Source organism: Lucilia sericata, unplaced genomic scaffold (genome assembly GCF_015586225.1).
Source record: "Lucilia sericata isolate MDLA Ls3-8-SP2 unplaced genomic scaffold, ASM1558622v1 Contig000402F_arrow, whole genome shotgun sequence".
Lineage (NCBI taxonomy): Eukaryota > Metazoa > Arthropoda > Insecta > Diptera > Calliphoridae > Lucilia > Lucilia sericata.
In genome coordinates, this window is record NW_023994420.1 from 289494 (window position 1) to 307500 (window position 18007).

An 18007-nucleotide genomic window follows, 5' to 3' on the forward strand; every position below is an offset into this window, starting at 1 on the left:
ACGGTAATTGATGAGAATTAATATTTTTTCTTTGTGATAAAGAGATTATTTTTTAAATTTGAATGTGTGTGTATTTTTGATTGGTGATGTAGAGAGTTGATAGTATTAGAGCAGTGACTTAACGAAACATTATTTTTTTAATTAAGTAAAACTTGCAAGAAATGTTCATAAAATTAAAAGGGCTTAGTAAAAGTATAAATTATTTATTTTTAGAAATTTTATGTTTAAAGAGACTGAAGGAAAAGTTGGGATATTAAACTTTTTCTGTAAAATGAACAAAAAAAACTTAATAAGACCATTTTGAAAACTTAACGAAACCAGCAGAATATGTTCAGTTTGGAGGATTTTTAAAACTTAACGTAAAATAAATTTTTGCTAAAAAAAAATCGTTAAAATAAATATTAATTTTTTCAATTTAATTTTGAAAAATTTTTTTTCCTTATTAATCCCACTTCCAACTCTACTCACGTACTCTAGATTGCATAAATCCCTTAGAAAAAAGAAAATCAATTTACAAAAATAAAAATAAATTTTTCCAATTTTCTTTTTGCAAACTAATTGAGTATTGGGTGTCATAATGACTTACCCTAAAGACAACACAAACCGACTTTATTTATTATTCAAATCTCTTTGAACCTCATTCTGAAGTGTAATAAAATTTTATGAGATTTTTGTTTAAACTTTTCGAAAACATTCAAATTCAAACTCTAAAGACCTAATGAACCCAAACGACTGAATACAAATACAGCAGAGACACAACACAACAAGTCATTATTACAATTCGTTACAAATTTCGCACTAGAAATAAAGGAAAATGACTGAGAAACAAAAGCAAATTTTGAAATTTGATAAAATATTTAAAGGAATAAAAATAAATAACGCCCCAAAGTCATAAAATCTAAATGACATGAAGCAAAAAAAAAATATGCGAAATTTAACATTGAAAAGTCTTGCTTTAAGTAACAGTCTACTAGTATTTCATTTAAAGAAAGCATAAATTTAATAACAAACTGACAAACAGACGGACAGACACACTGCAAGGCGAAAACAAGCTCAGACAGTCAAAAATACCATTTGTGTAAAAAATCAACAGAATTGAAAACAAAAAAAAAAAAAAACACACAACTTTGTATAAATTTTATAAAAGAAGGCAAAAACTGTGTAAGATAAGATGCCAATAAACCAATTTTACGAAAGCAAACGCAGGCAAAGAGACAGCACACACCAAAATCAGCTTAAATTACAAAGAAGATGAAAACATAAATGTTAAAGTGAAAAAATATAACAAATGATTCTCGGCAGCAAATAATTTCATTGATACACTACCAATGCTTTACAGTCAGTTCTAGTTCAGTTCTAGTTCAGTTCTAGTTTCAGTTCTAGTTCAGTTCTAGTTCAGTTCTAGTTCAGTTCTAGTTTCAGTTCTAAGTTCAGTTCTAGTTCAAGTTCTAGTTCAGTTCTTAGTTCAGTTCTAGTTCATTTCTTTCAGTTCTAGTTCAGTTCTAGTTTCAGTTCTAGTTCGAGTTCTAGTGTCAGTTCTAGTTTCAGTTCTAGCTCAGTTCTAGTTCAGTTCTGTTCAGTTTCTAGTTCAGTTCTAGTTCAGTTCTAGTTAAGTTCGTTCATTCTAAGTTAAGTTCTAGTTCATTTCTAGTTCAGTTCTAGTTCAGTTTAGTTCAGTTCTAGTTCAGTTCTAGTTCAGTTCTAGTTCAGTTCTAGTTCATTTCTAGTTCAGTTCTAGTTCAGTTCTAGTTCAGTTCTAGTTCAGTTCTAGTTCAGTTCTAGTTCAGTTCTAGTTCAGTTCTAGTTCAGTTCTAGTTTCAGTTCTAGTTCAGTTCTAGTTCAGTTCTAGTTCAGTTCTAGTTCAGTTCTAGTTCAGTTCTAGTTCAGTTCTAGTTCAGTTCTAGTTCTTCTAGTTCAGTTCTAGTTCAGTTCTAGTTCAGTTCTAGTTCAGTTCTAGTTCAGTTTTTTCTAGTTCAGTTCTAGTTCAGTTCTAGTTCAAGTTCTAGTTCAGTTCTAGTTCAGTTCTAGTTCAGTTCTAGTTCAGTTCTAGTTCAGTTCTAGTTTCAGTTCTAGTTCAGTTTCTAGTTCAGTTCTAGTTCAGTTCTAGTTCAGTTCTAGTTCAGTTCTAGTTCATTTCTAGTTCAGTTCTAGTTCAGTTCTATTTCAGTTCTAGTTCAGTTCTAGTTCAGTTCAGTTCAGTTCTAGTTCAGTTTCTAGTTCAGTTCTAGTTCAGTTCTAGTTCAGTTCTAGTTCTGTTCTAGTTCAGTTCTAATTCAGTTCTAGTTAAGTTCTAGTTAAGTTCTAGTTCAGTTCTAGTTCAGTTCTAGTTCAGTTCTAGTTCAGTTCTAGTTCAGTTCTAGTTCATTCTAGTTCATTCTAGTTCAGTTCTAGTTCAGTTCTAGTTCAGTTCTAGTTCAGTTCTAGTTTCAGTTCTAGTTCAGTTTAGTTCAGTTCTAGTTCAGTTCTAGTTCAGTTCTAGTTCATTTAGTTCTGTTCAGTTCTAGTTCAGTTCTAGTTCAGTTCTATAGTTCTAGTTCCAGTTCTAGTTCAGTTCTAGTTCAGTTCTAGTTCAGTTTAGTTCAGTTCTAGTTCAGTTCTAGTTCAGTTCTAGTTCAGTTCTAGTTCAGTTCTAGTTCGTTCTAGTTCAGTTCAGTTCTAGTTCAGTTCTCGTTCAGTTCAGTCAGTCTAGTTCAGTTCTAGTTCAGTTCTAGTTCAGTTCTAGTTCAGTTCTAGTTCAGTTCTAGTTCAGTTCTAGTTCAGTTCTAGTTTCAGTTCTAGTTCAGTTCTAGTTCAGTTCTACTTCAGTTCTAGTTCAGTTCTAGTTCAGTTCTAGTTCAGTTCTATTTCAGTTCCTCAGTTTGTTGTTGTATCAAACGGATCAAATAAATTAACATACACCCCAAATTGTTGGTGGTTGTTTACAGCAATGGTATGCCTTCAAACTGAAAAAGTACAAAAAGGAAGGAAAATACCAAAGAGATAAAAAAAAATATGGAAAAAATGAAGGAAGTTGAAAAAAGGCATCTAAGTTTAAAAATTCAAGCTGCTTGAATCAACAGCAGCAACAACAACCAAAGGCGACAACATTGCAGAGGCTCTCAAAATTAATGGACACGAAGTCAAGTGGACTCATTGAATACAAAATATTTGAATTACAATTTTATTCATTATTTTTAACATTTAAATAGTAAAGTTGAGGGAAAAAGTGAAAATAAAATTAAAATTAAATAAAGAATGTAAATTAATGTTTATCATAAAAAGTACTTATTAAGTACTTTATGGAAATACATTTTCAAGAATCAGCATATGTATAATTAGTTGATTTACAAAAACGGACTTTTTTACTTTTGGTGGTAAAACATATTTTTGTGCATAATTAAGGTAAAAAATAATTCTTAATATGTACTTTTTCGAAAAATATTGCCCAAACACAAAATTTTTATAAATAAAGCTTTATATTTTAAATATATGATGCTTTCTTTAACAATTATTACTTTTTCTTTAAAGCAAGCCATGTTTTCCAAACAAAATTTAATATTTTTATAAAAAAGGTAAGAGTTTTCCCTAAACTACCATTTCCTTTGGCCAGATAAGAAGAAAATATCGCAATGTCAAAATGTCTTTGACATGTTGACTACATATACACAAAGGAAAACACGAACACCCGCCAAACCAAACAAAACAACAACAAAAAGTTGAATGAAAATGTCATGGAATAAATGGCGGAGGTTTCATTTCTTTAATTCAATTTATTTATTTTTTTCTTGTTCAACATCCAAGTGGTGCTTGAAATCAAACGATTTGTAAAAAAAATGTTGTGGAATAAAAACAAAGTATGTAAAAGAATTATTAACGTGTGAGTGAATATGATGACAAACAAAGAAAATTATTTTATAGAAAAATATTTATCTTATATCAAGGAGAACAAGTTAAAAAGTGTTGAACCTAAGGGACAAATATTACAAATATTTTGAAAATAAAGTCAATTATTCTCTAGTAAAAAATTATTTGAAAACAAACTTCTCATTTTCATTGAATTAATCTGTAAATTTCTTTTACATACTTTAAGGGTTACAAACATATTTAAAATAATTACAAGGTTCTTCGAGAATAATACTAAAAACTCATTTTTTTTTAATTATTGTCTCTATGCAAAGACCCATATGAAGTTACAAAATTTATATGCAGTTTGTTTTTCATATTTTATTCTTTGTTTTAGTTTTTTCTTCCTTTTTTTAAAGATAGAGAATTATTAAAGTCAAAAACAAAATACAACAAATCCCTTGCACATTTACGAACGAAGTACCAGGCCTGGAAAATTCAATACTATTGTAATTTTATCAGTAAACTTGGACGATAAATACATCAGCGACATATAAAACACATATATTATTTTATGAACATTTGATAATTAGTTCAACTGAACTAGAATTGAACTAGAATTGAACTAGAATTGAACTAGAACTGAATTAGAACTGAACTAGAACTGAACTAGAACTGAACTAGAACTAAACTAGAACTGAACTAGAACTGAACTAGAACTGAACTAGAACTGAACTAGAACTGAGCTAGAACTGAACTAGAACTGAACTAGAACTGAACTGAACTAGAACTGAACTAGAACTGAACTAAACTGAACTAGAACTGAACTAGAACTGAACTAGAACTGAACTAGAACTGAACTAGAACTGAACTAGAACTGAAATAGAACTGAACTAGAACTGAAATAGAACTGAACTAAACAGAACTGAACTAGAACAGAACTGAACTAGAACTGAACTGAACTAGAACTGAACTAGAACTGAACTAGAACTGAACTAGAACTGAACTAGAACTGAACTAGAACTGAACTAGAACTGAACTAGAACTGAACTAGAACTGAACTAGAACTGAACTAGAACTGAACTAGAACTGAACTTGAACTGAACTAGAACTGAACTAGAACTGAACTAGAACTGAACTAGAACTGAACTAGAACTGAACTTGAACTGAACTAGAACTGAACTAGAACTAAACTAGAACTGAACTAGAACTGAACTAGAACCGAACTAGAACTGAACTAGAACTGAACTAGAACTGAACTAGAACTGAACTAGAACTGAACTAGAACTGAACTAGAACTGAACTAGAACTGAACTAGAACTGAACTAGAACTGAACTAGAACTGAACTAGAACTGAACTAGAACTGAACTAGAACTGAACTAGAACTGAACTAGAACTGAACTAGAACTGAACTAGAACTGAACTAGAACTGAACTAGAACTGAACTAGAACTGAACTAGAACTGAACTAGAACTGAACTAGAACTGAACTAGAACTGAACTAGAACTGAACTAGAACTGAACTAGAACTGAACTAGAACTGAACTAGAAAAACTAAACTAGAACTGAACTAGAACTGAACTAGAACTGAACTAGAACTGAACTAGAACTGAACTAGAACTGAACTAGAACTGAACTAGAACTAAACTAGAACTGAACTAGAACTGAACTAGAACTGAACTAGAACTGAACTAGAAATGAACTAGAACTGAACTAGAACTGAACTAGAACTGAACTAGAACTGAACTAGAACTAAACTAGAACTGAACTAGAACTGAACTAGAACTGAACTAGAACTGAACTAGAACTGAACTAGAACTGAACTAGAACTGAACTAGAACTGAAATAGAACTGAATTGAACTGAACTAGAACTGAACTAGAACTGAACTAGAACTGAACTAGAACTAAACTAGAAGAACTAGAACTGAACTAAAAACTAGAACTGAACTAGAACTGAACTAGAACTGAACTAGAACTGAACTAGAACTGAACTAGAACTGAACTAGAACTGAACTAGAACTGAACTAGAACTGAACTAGAACTGAACTAGAACTGAACTAGAACTGAACTAGAACTGAACTAGAACTGAACTAGAACTGAACTAGAACTGAACTAGAACTGAACTAGAACTGAACTAGAACTGAACTAGAACTGAACTAGAACTGAACTAGAACTGAACTAGAACTGAACTAGAACTGAACTAGAACTGAACTAGAACTGAACTAGAACTGAACTAGAACTGAACTAGAACTGAACTAGAACTGAACTAGAACTGAACTAGAACTGAACTAGAACTGAACTAGAACTGAACTAGAACTGAACTAGAACTGAACTAAAACTGAACTAGAACTGAACCACAACTGAAGAAGAACTAATTAGGAACTGACCTAGAACTGAACAAGTCAGTTGGCTAATCATTAGATTGTAAATACAAATAAAGTTAGTATGTATTTAGATAAATTTAGTATTATTACAAAACTTCGATATACCATGCCTGTTAAGTACACAAAAACAACAACAACACAAAGAACAACATCAACATGAATACACGTTCTTAAAGTGCGTTGCCAATGCACACAATAATGCCGGCATTAAAACCAACAGCAACAACCACAACAAAAACAGCTACAACAAAGAAGAGAAGACATACGGTACCAAATGTTGTAGTTGGCACAAAAAAGTGGTTGGCCCCCATCATCTCACATGGTAAAAATATTACTCCATGTAACTTACAAACACACACACACAAAATCTTATACACAGCAAATACATCAAAATACGAGTTTAAATGAGAAAAAAACTAAAAAAAAACAAAAAGGGGAGGAGGAGGAGGGTTAAAAACAGAAAGTGTTTTTTTTTTTCTACAACTTTGTTTTGTTGTGTTGTAAGTTTTTATTTTGTTTTCTGTTATTGCCGTTTGTTTCGTTATATGCTTTTGTTGTTTATAGTGAGATCGAGTGTTATTTATAATAGGGGGTGGAGTGGGGTGTGTGAGGAGAGTGTTGGCTTTAGTTTGTTTGTGTGAAAATGTTTTCTATGGAATTTATATGTATGATTTTATGTTTAATGCAAGGAATTGCGCACTTTGTACTTGTCGTTTTTTCTTTCTTTTACATAAAACACCCGATGAGAATATGTTGATGTTGAAAACATCATAGAGAATAACAAAAACAACAACAAAAATTTAAACAGACCGACACTGCACATTATAATTCAACAACATTATGTATTTTGTTGCAGATTTTTTTCGTTAATGTTGTGTTCAGATTCTTAGTGTTATTTGCTGTATTTTGTTATGTATGTATTTTGTTTGTATGTGCACAGTGTAAATTGCAGGGATGTAAAATGTTATACATTTTTGTTTATAGATTAAATGAAAAAAACTGCAATTTTTAAAAGAATTGTTATACCTACAAAAATATTGCAACAGAAAAAGCTGTTATAACTTTGTTCTAGTTCAGTTCTAGTTCAGTTCTAGTTCAGTTCTAGTTCAGTTCTAGTTTAGTTCTAGTTTAGTTCTAGTTCAGTTCTAGTTCAGTTCTAGTTCAGTTCTAGTTCAGTTCTAATTCAGTTCTAGTTCAGTTCTAGTTCAGTTCTAGTTCAGTTCTAGTTCAGTTCTAGTTCAGTTCTAGTTCAGTTCTAGTTCAGTTCTAGTTCAGTTCTAGTTTAGTTCTAGTTCAGTTCTAGTTCAGTTCTAGTTTAGTTCTAGTTCAGTTCTAGTTCAGTTCTAGTTCAGTTTTAGTTCAGTTCTAGTTCAGTTTTAGTTCAGTTCTAGTTCAGTTCTAGTTCAGTTCTAGTTCAGTTCTAGTTCAGTTCTAGTTCAGTTTTAGTTCAGTTCCAGTTCAGTTCTAGTTCAGTTCTAGTTCAGTTCTAGTTCAGTTCTAGTTCAGTTCTAGTTCAGTTCTAGTTCAGTTCTAGTTCAGTTCTAGTTCAGTTCTAGTTCAGTTCTAGTTCAGTTCTAGTTCAGTTCTAGTTCAGTTCTAGTTCAGTTCTAGTTCAGTTCTAGTTCAGTTCTAGTTCAGTTCTAGTTCAGTTCTAGTTCAGTTCTAGTTCAGTTCTAGTTCAGTTCTAGTTCAGTTCTAGTTCAGTTCTAGTTCAGTTCTAGTTCAGTTCTAGTTCAGTTCTAGTTCAGTTCTAGTTCAGTTCTAGTTCAGTTCTAGTTCAGTTCTAGTTCAGTTCTAGTTCAGTTCTAGTTCAGTTCTAGTTCAGTTCTAGTTCAGTTCTAGTTCAGTTCTAGTTCAGTTCTAGTTCAGTTCTAGTTCAGTTCTAGTTCAGTTCTAGTTTATTTCTAGTTGAGTTCTAGTTCAGTTCTAGTTCAGTTCTAGTTCAGTTCTAGTTCAGTTCTAGTTCAGTTCTAGTTCAGTTAGTTCAGTTCAGTTCAGTTCAGTTCTAGTTCAGTTCTAGTTCTAGTTCTAGTTCTAGTTCAGTTCTAGTTCAGTTCTAGTTCAGTTCTAGTTCAGGTTCTAGTTCAGTTCTAGTTCAGTTCTAGTTCAGTTCTAGTTCATTTCTAGTTCAGTTTCTAGTTCAGTTCTAGTTCAGTTCTAGTTCAGTTCTAGTTCAGTTCTAGTTTCAGTTTCTAGTTCAGTTCTAGTTCAGTTCTAGTTCAGTTCTAGTTCAGTTCTAGTTCAGTTCTAGTTCAGTTCTAGTTCAGTTCTAGTTCAGTTCTAGTTCAGTTCTAGTTCAGTTCTAGTTCAGTTCTAGTTCAGTTCTAGTTCAGTTCTAGTTCAGTTCTAGTTCAGTTCTAGTTCAGTTCTAGTTCAGTTCTAGTTCAGTTCTAGTTCAGTTCTAGTTCAGTTCTTAGTTCAGTTCTAGTTCAGTTCTAGTTCAGTTCTAGTTCAGTTCTAGTTCAGTTCTAGTTCAGTTCTAGTTCAGTTCTAGTTCAGTTCTAGTTCAGTTCTAGTTCAGTTCTAGTTCAGTTCTAGTTCAGTTCTAGTTCAGTTCTAGTTCAGTTCTAGTTCAGTTCTAGTTCAGTTCTAGTTCAGTTCTAGTTCAGTTCTAGTTCAGTTCTAGTTCAGTTTCTAGTTCAGTTCTAGTTCACTAGTTCAGTTTCAGTTCAGTTCTAGTTCAGTTCTAGTTCAGTTCTAGTTCAGTTCTAGTTCAGTTCTAGTTCAGTTCTAGTTCAGTTCTAGTTCAGTTCTAGTTCAGTTCTAGTTCAGTTCTAGTTCAGTTCTAGTTCAGTTCTAGTTCAGTTCTAGTTCAGTTCTAGTTCAGTTTTAGTTCAGTTCTAGTTCAGTTCTAGTTCAGTTCTAGTTCAGCTAGTTCAGTTCTAGTTCAGTTCTAGTTCGTTAGTAGTTTCTAGTTCAGTTCTAGTTCAGTTTGTTCTAATTCAGTTCTAGTTCAGTTCTAGTTCAGTTCTAGTTCAGTTCTAGTTTATTTCTAGTTGAGTTCTAGTTCAGTTCTAGACAAGTTTTAGTTGATTTTTATTTCAGATCTAGTTATGTTCTAGTTCCATTTCGTCTAGAAAACAAAGAAAAACTTTTCCATACCTGTCAACAAGAAGAACAAGAAACTTATATATAAATATAATAATTTTCAATTTTGTTGTAAGTTTATTTTTTTCTCATTTCATTGTAAACATAAACGTACGTTGTCTAGACTAGACCAGACTATATTTTAGTTGTTGTTTTTAAGTTTTTCACTTTAATCTTTATGCTCTTTACAGTTTACCGAACAACACTACAGCTTTTGTTGCAAAATAAATACATATGCTAAAATAATAGAAAAGCTATGTACTATACGATATTAGCTTTAGGAGGACTTTAATACCTATCAACCGATTAATAAATTTAAATTTTAGCATGTATTTTCAAAAATATTGCTACATATAGAAAATCAGCAAATTTGGACTATTATCGACAGAGTTATAATTTTAAAGAATAAATAGAGATCAATCTTCTGATCGGTTTTCATGAAGTGTTTTAGTATGTGTGATTTATAGACTCAGTACGTTCTTGTACTTAATGTTCTATGGCTTTCATAAATTATATAAAAAGAAAATATGTTTTTGTTTAGAATATTTGTCTTTTGAAGCTTTTATGATGGTAGAATATAAATTATTTTTTGTTGTTGATAAAAAAAACTTTTCTTCTAGCTTACGGATGTGGTTGAACATTAGACATATGATGTTTTTAATTTGTGGTCATTATTTTTCTTTCATTCTTTAATAGAGGGAGGAGAAGGGTAGTTATGAACATAAATAAGTCTCTTAAAAACAAACTTAAGTTCATTATATTTAGTTGGGGTTTAAGTTTAACACCATTTCCCGCGTATTATTAAGAAATATTTAAGAATATTTTCTTAAGATTCTTTTTCTTGAACATTTGAAAATTTCTGTCACTCGATAGGAAATGGTGTAGTGTACTTGTATAAACTGTGGTTTATGTTTAATTTTCTTTTAGGAAGTATTTCAATTGAAGCACAAGCTAATTTAAGCAGATTGACCTAAAAGTGTAATATTTCATTTTTAGAATATTTTTCTTAATTTTCCACACAAAATTCCTACAATAAACCTTCAACAACTTTATTAAACATTTATAAATATAAAGCAAGTTTAATAAAGCAGCTTTGAAAATATTTACTTGGAATTTTCTTTCGAATAATCGAATACATCTTAACATTATAAAGATTTTTTATAAAACTTATAATTTTTGCGGTTAAACGAATAAAATTATTCTATTAATCGCTGAAAATGAACCGATTAATCGATCTAAAATATTCATGAAAACTAAAAAATGAATCTAATATTTAAAATGTTTTGACTAAAATTATTTTAGAAAAAAAAAAAAAATAAATCGAATAATCGATAAAATTACGTGATTAATCGATTAAATATTTAATAATTAATCGATTAATAATTTAATAAAAATCATTTTTAAAGGGAAATGAGGAGTTTACTTATGTAATTTAAAGAATTTATATTACATATCTTTGTTAATAAAACGATTTTTTTTTTTTTTGAAAATGTTTGTGATTTATTCGAATAATCGGTTTAATATTAATTAGCTAACCGTTTAAAATTTTCGTTAAATCTTGTACAAAATTTTTTTCCATTCAGATTTTTCGACTAAAATTATTCGATTAAAATAAACCGATTAAAATTTATTCGAATAACCGATTAAATATATATATATAAAATCGTCTGAAAGAAATACATTTTCTTTTTAGTTTCAAATGCATATTTTTTGACAATTTTAACGATTAATCAGGAACTTTTGTGTTTATTTTTGTTATTAATCGTTTCAAGTTATCCGATTAATCTATTAAAATTATTCGGTTAACAGATTGAAAAAGCAGGGAGCAGAATGTGTAATAATTACTGTTTATACAAATGGAACTACGTGATTAAATAGCAAAAATCTTCGATTAATCGTTTAAAATTATTCGATTAATCGATTAAAATTAATCGATTTTAAATACTACACGTAAGAATCTCTAAAATTAACACGTTTTCCTTTTCATTACATGAAAAGTTTTGGTAATATTCACGTAATCCGATTAATCGATTAAAATTATTCGATTAATCATTTAAAATCATTCGTTTAATCGATTAAAAATAATCAATTTAAAATACTATATGTAAGAATCTCTAAAATTAACACACTTTTATTTTCATTAAATTAACCGTTTTTGTGATTTTAACGATTAATCGTTTCACGTTAACCGATTAATCGATTAAAATTATTCGTTTAACAGATTGAAAATGCAGGAATAATAATTTGTAATAATTAATATTTCTACAAATGAAACTACGTAATGAAATATTTAAATTCTTCGATTAATCGTTTAAAATTATTCGTTTAATCGATTAAAATTAATTGATTTTAAATATTTTATGTAAAAAATTTTGAAAATAAACACAAATTCTTTTTCATTTCATGAGCAATTTTGTGATTTTTGCGATTAATCGTTTCATGTTATCCGATTAATCGATTAAAATTATTCGCAAAATCATCTGAAATAATTATTGTCTCTATAAATTTTTTTTATCGATTGAAATTATCCTATTAATCGCTTAACAAAAGTTATTAATTGCTCTGAATATTTGACTTAATCAAACGATTAATCGATTAGAATTATTCGATTAAATAATTGAAATTATCCGATTATACGCTTAAAATTATCTGCTTAAATATTTGATTTAAGTAAAGCGATTAATTGAATAAAATATTCGGTTAAATTATTAAAATTATCCGATTAAACGATTAAAATTATTCGATTAATGAATTAAAATTATCCGATGAAACGATTAAAGTTATCTGATTATTTGACAACAATTTTAACAGTTACAAAGATTAAAATTATTCGATTAATCGATTAAAATTATTCGATGAAATGATACAAATTATCCGGTTATTCGATTAATCATTCAAATTATTCGATTAATGAATTAAAATTATCCGATTAAACGATTAAAGTTTTCTGATCATTTTACAAAAATTATCCGCTTAATCGATTAAAATTATTCGATTAATCGATTAAAATTATTCGATTAAATGATTAAAATTATCCGATTATTCGATTAAAATTATCTGAATAATTGATCTAAATATTTTATTTAAGTAAAGCGAATAATTGATTAAAATTATTCGGTTAAATGTTAAAAATTATTCGATTAATGAATAAAATTATCCGATTAAACAATTAAAGTTTTCTGATTATTTTATAAAAATTATCCGTTTAATCGATTAAAATTATCCGATTTAAATTATCTGATTAATTGATCTAAATATTTGGTTCAAGTAAAGCGATTAATTTTAAAATTATTTGGTTAAATGACTAAAATTATCCGATTAAATTTTATTCGATTAATAAATTAAAAGTATCCGTTTAATCGATTAAAGTTATCCGATTATTTTACAAAAATTAACCAATTAATCGATTAAAATTATCCAATTAATAAATTAAAATTATCTGATTAATCAATTAAAATAATTCGATTAAACGATTAATTAAAATTATCTGATTATCCGATTAAAATTATTTGATTAATTGATCTAAATATTTGATTTAAGTAAAGCGGTTAATTGATTAAAATTATTCGAATAAATTTTTCGATTAAAATTATTCGATTAATGAATTAAAATTATCCGATTAAACGATTAAAGTCATCTTATTATTTTACAAAAATTATCCGTTTAATCGATTAAAATTATTCGATTAGTCGATATTAATTATTCGATTAATCGATATAAATTATTTGATTAATCGATTAAAATTATTTGATTAATTGATCTAAATAATTAAGGAAATTGAGGATTAAACGATTAAATTATTCGATTAATGTCTTAAAATTATCCTATTAAAGTTATTGGATTATTTTACAAAAATTTTCCGTTTAATCGATTAAAATTATTCGATTAATCGATTAAGTTATTTAAATTATCCGATTAAAATTATCTGATTAATTGATCTAAATATTTGATTTAAGTAAAGCGATTAATTGATTAAAATTATTCGATTAAACGGTTAAAATTATTCGATTAATCTATTAAAATTAGACGATTAAACGATTATCCGATTATTTTACAAAAATTAACCAATTAAACGATTAAAATTATTCGATTAATCGATTGAAATTATGCATTTTAAATTAATCGCTTTATTTTGCTGCAATCTTGATTTCACCTGAAAATTTTTAATTTTTTTTTTTTTAATAATTTTTTGAGTTTTTTAAAAAAATTGTTCACTTTATTTCCCACAGTATGACAAACTTGTTATGATTTCCTTAAATTTTTATTATAAATTTTACAGTAATTATTTTAATAACATTAAACATGTTCTAAATAAAAAACATGATTTGTTTTGTTTTTTAATTTTTTTAGATATTCTTTGTATTTTATGCACTTTTTGTTATGATTTTTAATAAAAACAATTGTAAATTTTTTATTCGTTAATTGCACTACTAATTCCGGTTATTAATTACGAAATTTTTATGTGTTTTTTTTTAATAGCATTGTTGTTATTTTTTTTAAATTCTGAAATTCGAGCACATTTTTTATGTTTTTTTTTTCACAAGGCACAACAACAAAAACAAAAGATAAAACACCTGTACAGTTAAAAGTGTCGAATGTCTGGCGGTTTTTTTCTGTATGTTTTACTTTTCTTTTAGAGTTTTTTTTCCTGAGTTTTTTCTTTAAGAACTTTTGATAACAACAAATTACACATGTTGTTTAAAATTAAAAGAAAACAGTAAAGGGCAAAAACAGTTTGTTTTTGCTTTTGCTGTTTTATTTTACGTTGTAAAAAACAAGAGAGAAGAGCAAATTAAAAACGCAAACACTTAATTGTATTTGCTTTTAGTTTGTTTGTTTTTTTCTCAAACATTCACTTTAGGTTTAGGGCAAATAATGATAAAAAACCAGGCACAAAGGTTGATAAAAAAAACGCCACAACAATAACAAATACAAGTTAACTAAAGTAAAAAATTTAAAAAACAACAACTAAAAGACAGGCAGACAGACAGACACATACAGAGAGTGGTTAAACCGGAATTTTTGTGTTGGTACCTTATTTTACTTGCTGTTGTTGTTGTTTAAAATATTAAAGCACAAAAAAATAGAATTTTCAAAAAACAACAACAACAATGACAATTATATTTTTTGTAAGGAGTTTTGTTGTAAGGTGGTTGAATTTTAAGGAATTTTTATTAAAACTTTATTTACCATGATTTTTTTTACATAAATTTGTTTAATTTATAACTAATCTAGACTTTTATAACATATTTTTTATTTTAACCACAATTTTTTTGTTTTCTTTTACAAATTTTCTTTGAACACCATTTTATATTAATTTTTCTTTATGTGTTATTATTATTTATTGCTTATTTTTTCTTTAGAAAACTTTGTTAATATTTTCTTTATAGAAAATATATTATTATTCATCATATATATATATTTAAGAAAAAACTTTATGAGCTATTTATTTAGCGGCAAGTACAATAATAAATACAAAATATGTTATTTAAACATATTTTTTAATAAAAAAAAATCACAACACAAACACACGCACGCACGCGACGAACATCAATCCGTTTAGTTAAATACTCAATAGAAAACGCAACCTACACTTAACGACGTACGAATATTTACTAAAGTGATGCCAACCGAATTATCTCTCACACACTCGCTTCTCTTCTTATTTGATTTTATGCAATAAGTGCTGCCAAGTTTTCTTTGGTTAGTCAAAGCTAAATGTAAACAAAAAGAAATTCATAATTTTTCTTGTGAGTTTTTCTTTATTATTAAAATTTGTTTGTGGGCGAAAGAGAGAGAGATATAAAAGGCAAGTGTTTATGTTTGTATAATTTTAAACAGGTTTGTTTGTAATATGTGTGTACTTAAGGGGAGAGTTTTTTTTTTTTGCTGTAAAATAATTGTATAGCATGCGAGTTTTATAATGGAAAGGTATTGCCAGATGTAAATTTTAAGCTTTTTTATAACAGCAAGGCTTTTCAAACTGTTAAATGAAACTGTTAGCATTTGAAATTGCAATTAATTGCTGTTAAAATTTAGACTTTAAATGAATAAAATTATTCGGTTAAACAATATAATTTGAACCAAATAAATTTTTGTCATTTAAAGTAAAGTAAACGAATAAATTTATACGATTTTCGTAAAAAATCTAAAAATATATTTAGCAGGTAGGGTTAAACGTTTAAAATTAGATTTTTCACAAATCAATTTAAAAAAAAACTGAAATGCGTACTCAAGACTTTTTTCGATTAATCGATTAAAATTACTCTAGTTATTAAATAAAAATTTTGTCTCGAGATATGTTTAATCGATTAATCGATTAAAATTATTCGATTAATCGATTAAAAGTAACCGGTTAACCATTTTAAAAAATACACCATTTCACTTATTTTCAATAATAAAATATTTTTTATAAATTTTTCAATTAATCGATTAAAATTTTTCGATAAATTAATTAAAACTAACCGGTTATAGTTATTAAATAAAAATTTTGTCTCAAGACATGTTTAATCGATTAAAATTATTCCATTAATCGATTAAAGGTAAACGGTTAGCCATCTTAAAAAAGTACACCATGATACTTATTTTCAATAAAAAATATTTTTTATAAATTTTTTAATTAATCGATTAAAATTTTTCGATTAAATAATTAAAACTAACCGGTTAACCGATTAGAAATATGTATTCGTTATATATTATAATTTTAACTAAATGAATTTTCCATAAATTAAATTTATATATTCAAATTTATTCGATTAAAAATTTTTTAACCGATTAAAAAAATTAAAATACCTAAATATTGAAGAATTTTTGTCGATTAATCGATTAAAATACACAGCTTATTAAATAAAAATACTGTCCTAAGATGTGTTTCAATAAAACGGTTACTAACATTATTTTTCGTATTAATCGATTAAAATAACTCGATTAATTGATTAAAAGTAACCGATTAACCATTTTGAAAAATACATATAATATGAAATAGAACCATGATATTTATTTTCAATACAAAAAAAAAAATTATAAATTTGTTAATTAATCGATTAAAATTATTCGATTAATTGATTAAAAGTAACCGATTAACCATTTTGAAAAATACATGAGATATAATATAGAACCATGATATTTATTTTCATTAAAAAAAATTTTATAAATTTGTTATTTAATCGATTAAAGTTATTCGATTAATTAAATAAAAATAACCGGTTAAACGATTAGAAATATTGTAATGAAATATTGATTCAAAATAACAAAACGATTTATTAATATTTATCGATTAACTGATAAAAATTATCCGATTAAAAGTATCAAATTAAGCAATTACTCGAATAAAAATATTGGTAAAATAAGTTGTAAGTTTTATAAATAATTTTATTATTTAATCGATTAAAATTATTCTAAAATAAAATCATTATTTTCTATAATTTTTGCAAGTAACGGAATAAAATTAATCGTATAAACGATTAAAAATAACCGATTTAAATAAAATACATATTATTGAAATTCCCATAAATTAAATTTATATATTAAAATTTATTCGATTAAAAATTTACCCAATTAAAATTGTTCGATTAATCGATTAAAACTAACCGGTTATCGTTAAACATATATATGTAAATTATATAAATAAATTGAATATTGTACATATGAAGCGTATATTTAAAGTTTATTGATTATTCGATTAATAATACGCGTTTAAAAAAACGTATTTAAAGAAAAATCAAATTAATCGAAAAAAAGTACGGTTAATTAATAAAAAATATTCGGTTAATTTTTAAATTAAATTTTAAAATATTTCTTTAAAGTTTTTTTAATTATTTTTATTATTATTATTATTATTATTTTTCTAATGAAACGAATAAAAAATTCGAATAATCGTTTTACAATAACCGGTTAATCGATTAAAATATTCGTAAAACCATGAAAAATTATTGAATTTCTCATAAACAAAATTAAGATATACACATTTATTGATAATTCGTTGAAAATTATTAATATTTTTCTAAAAAAATTAATTTCTATTAAATTAATCGATTAAATTACTCGATTAATCGATTAAAAGTAACCAATGAACCGTTCAAAAATAAATAAAATTGTGTTATTTATGTTATTTCTGAAGAATTGTTTGCGAATATATAAAATTTATTGAGTATCCGTTTAATCGATTAAAACTAACCGATTAACCGAATAAAAAAAAATTACAAAAAAACATTTAATATAAAACTTCTTCATAATATGTGTTTTATTAAAATTTTGTACATTCCAATTAGTCGAATAAAATTACTTAAAAGTAATCGATTAAATTTACTCGAAAATATGGTTAACCGATTAAAATTATTTGTAAAATATTTTAAAATAATTGAATTTTCTTTATATGAAATTAATAAATAAAATATATTGATGATTTATCATTGTTTTTCAAAGTAATCGATTAAAAAATTGCGAGTAATCGATTAATTAAAACCGGTTAACCGATTAAAAATATTCGTGAGATCATGTAAATTAATGGAATTTTCTATAAATTAAACAAAGGCATAACATTTATTTATTTTTTTATAATTTCTTCGAAAAAAAAAAACTATAAAAATATTTATTCGAATAAATATTTTACAGATTTTTTTCGATAATTATCGATTATAATCGATTAAAATGTATCAATAATTTGAAGTTGATGCAAACATCTTCTACAATACAAACATTTTTATGTATATTT

The 18007-nt window shown here is 26.7% G+C and overlaps 1 protein-coding gene across 1 annotated transcript in view; it reads right to left on the reverse strand.

Annotated features, from left to right (window-relative positions):
• LOC119604550 (putative cyclin-dependent serine/threonine-protein kinase DDB_G0272797/DDB_G0274007) overlaps window positions 1-14545 on the reverse strand; it is a 28192-nt gene extending 13647 nt beyond the window's left edge. The window contains exon 1 of the mRNA XM_037957228.1: window positions 14485-14545. The gene's annotated coding sequence lies outside the window, so the exon portion shown is untranslated. The remainder of the gene's footprint in view (window positions 1-14484) is intronic.
• Window positions 14546-18007: the final 3462 nt, after the last annotated feature.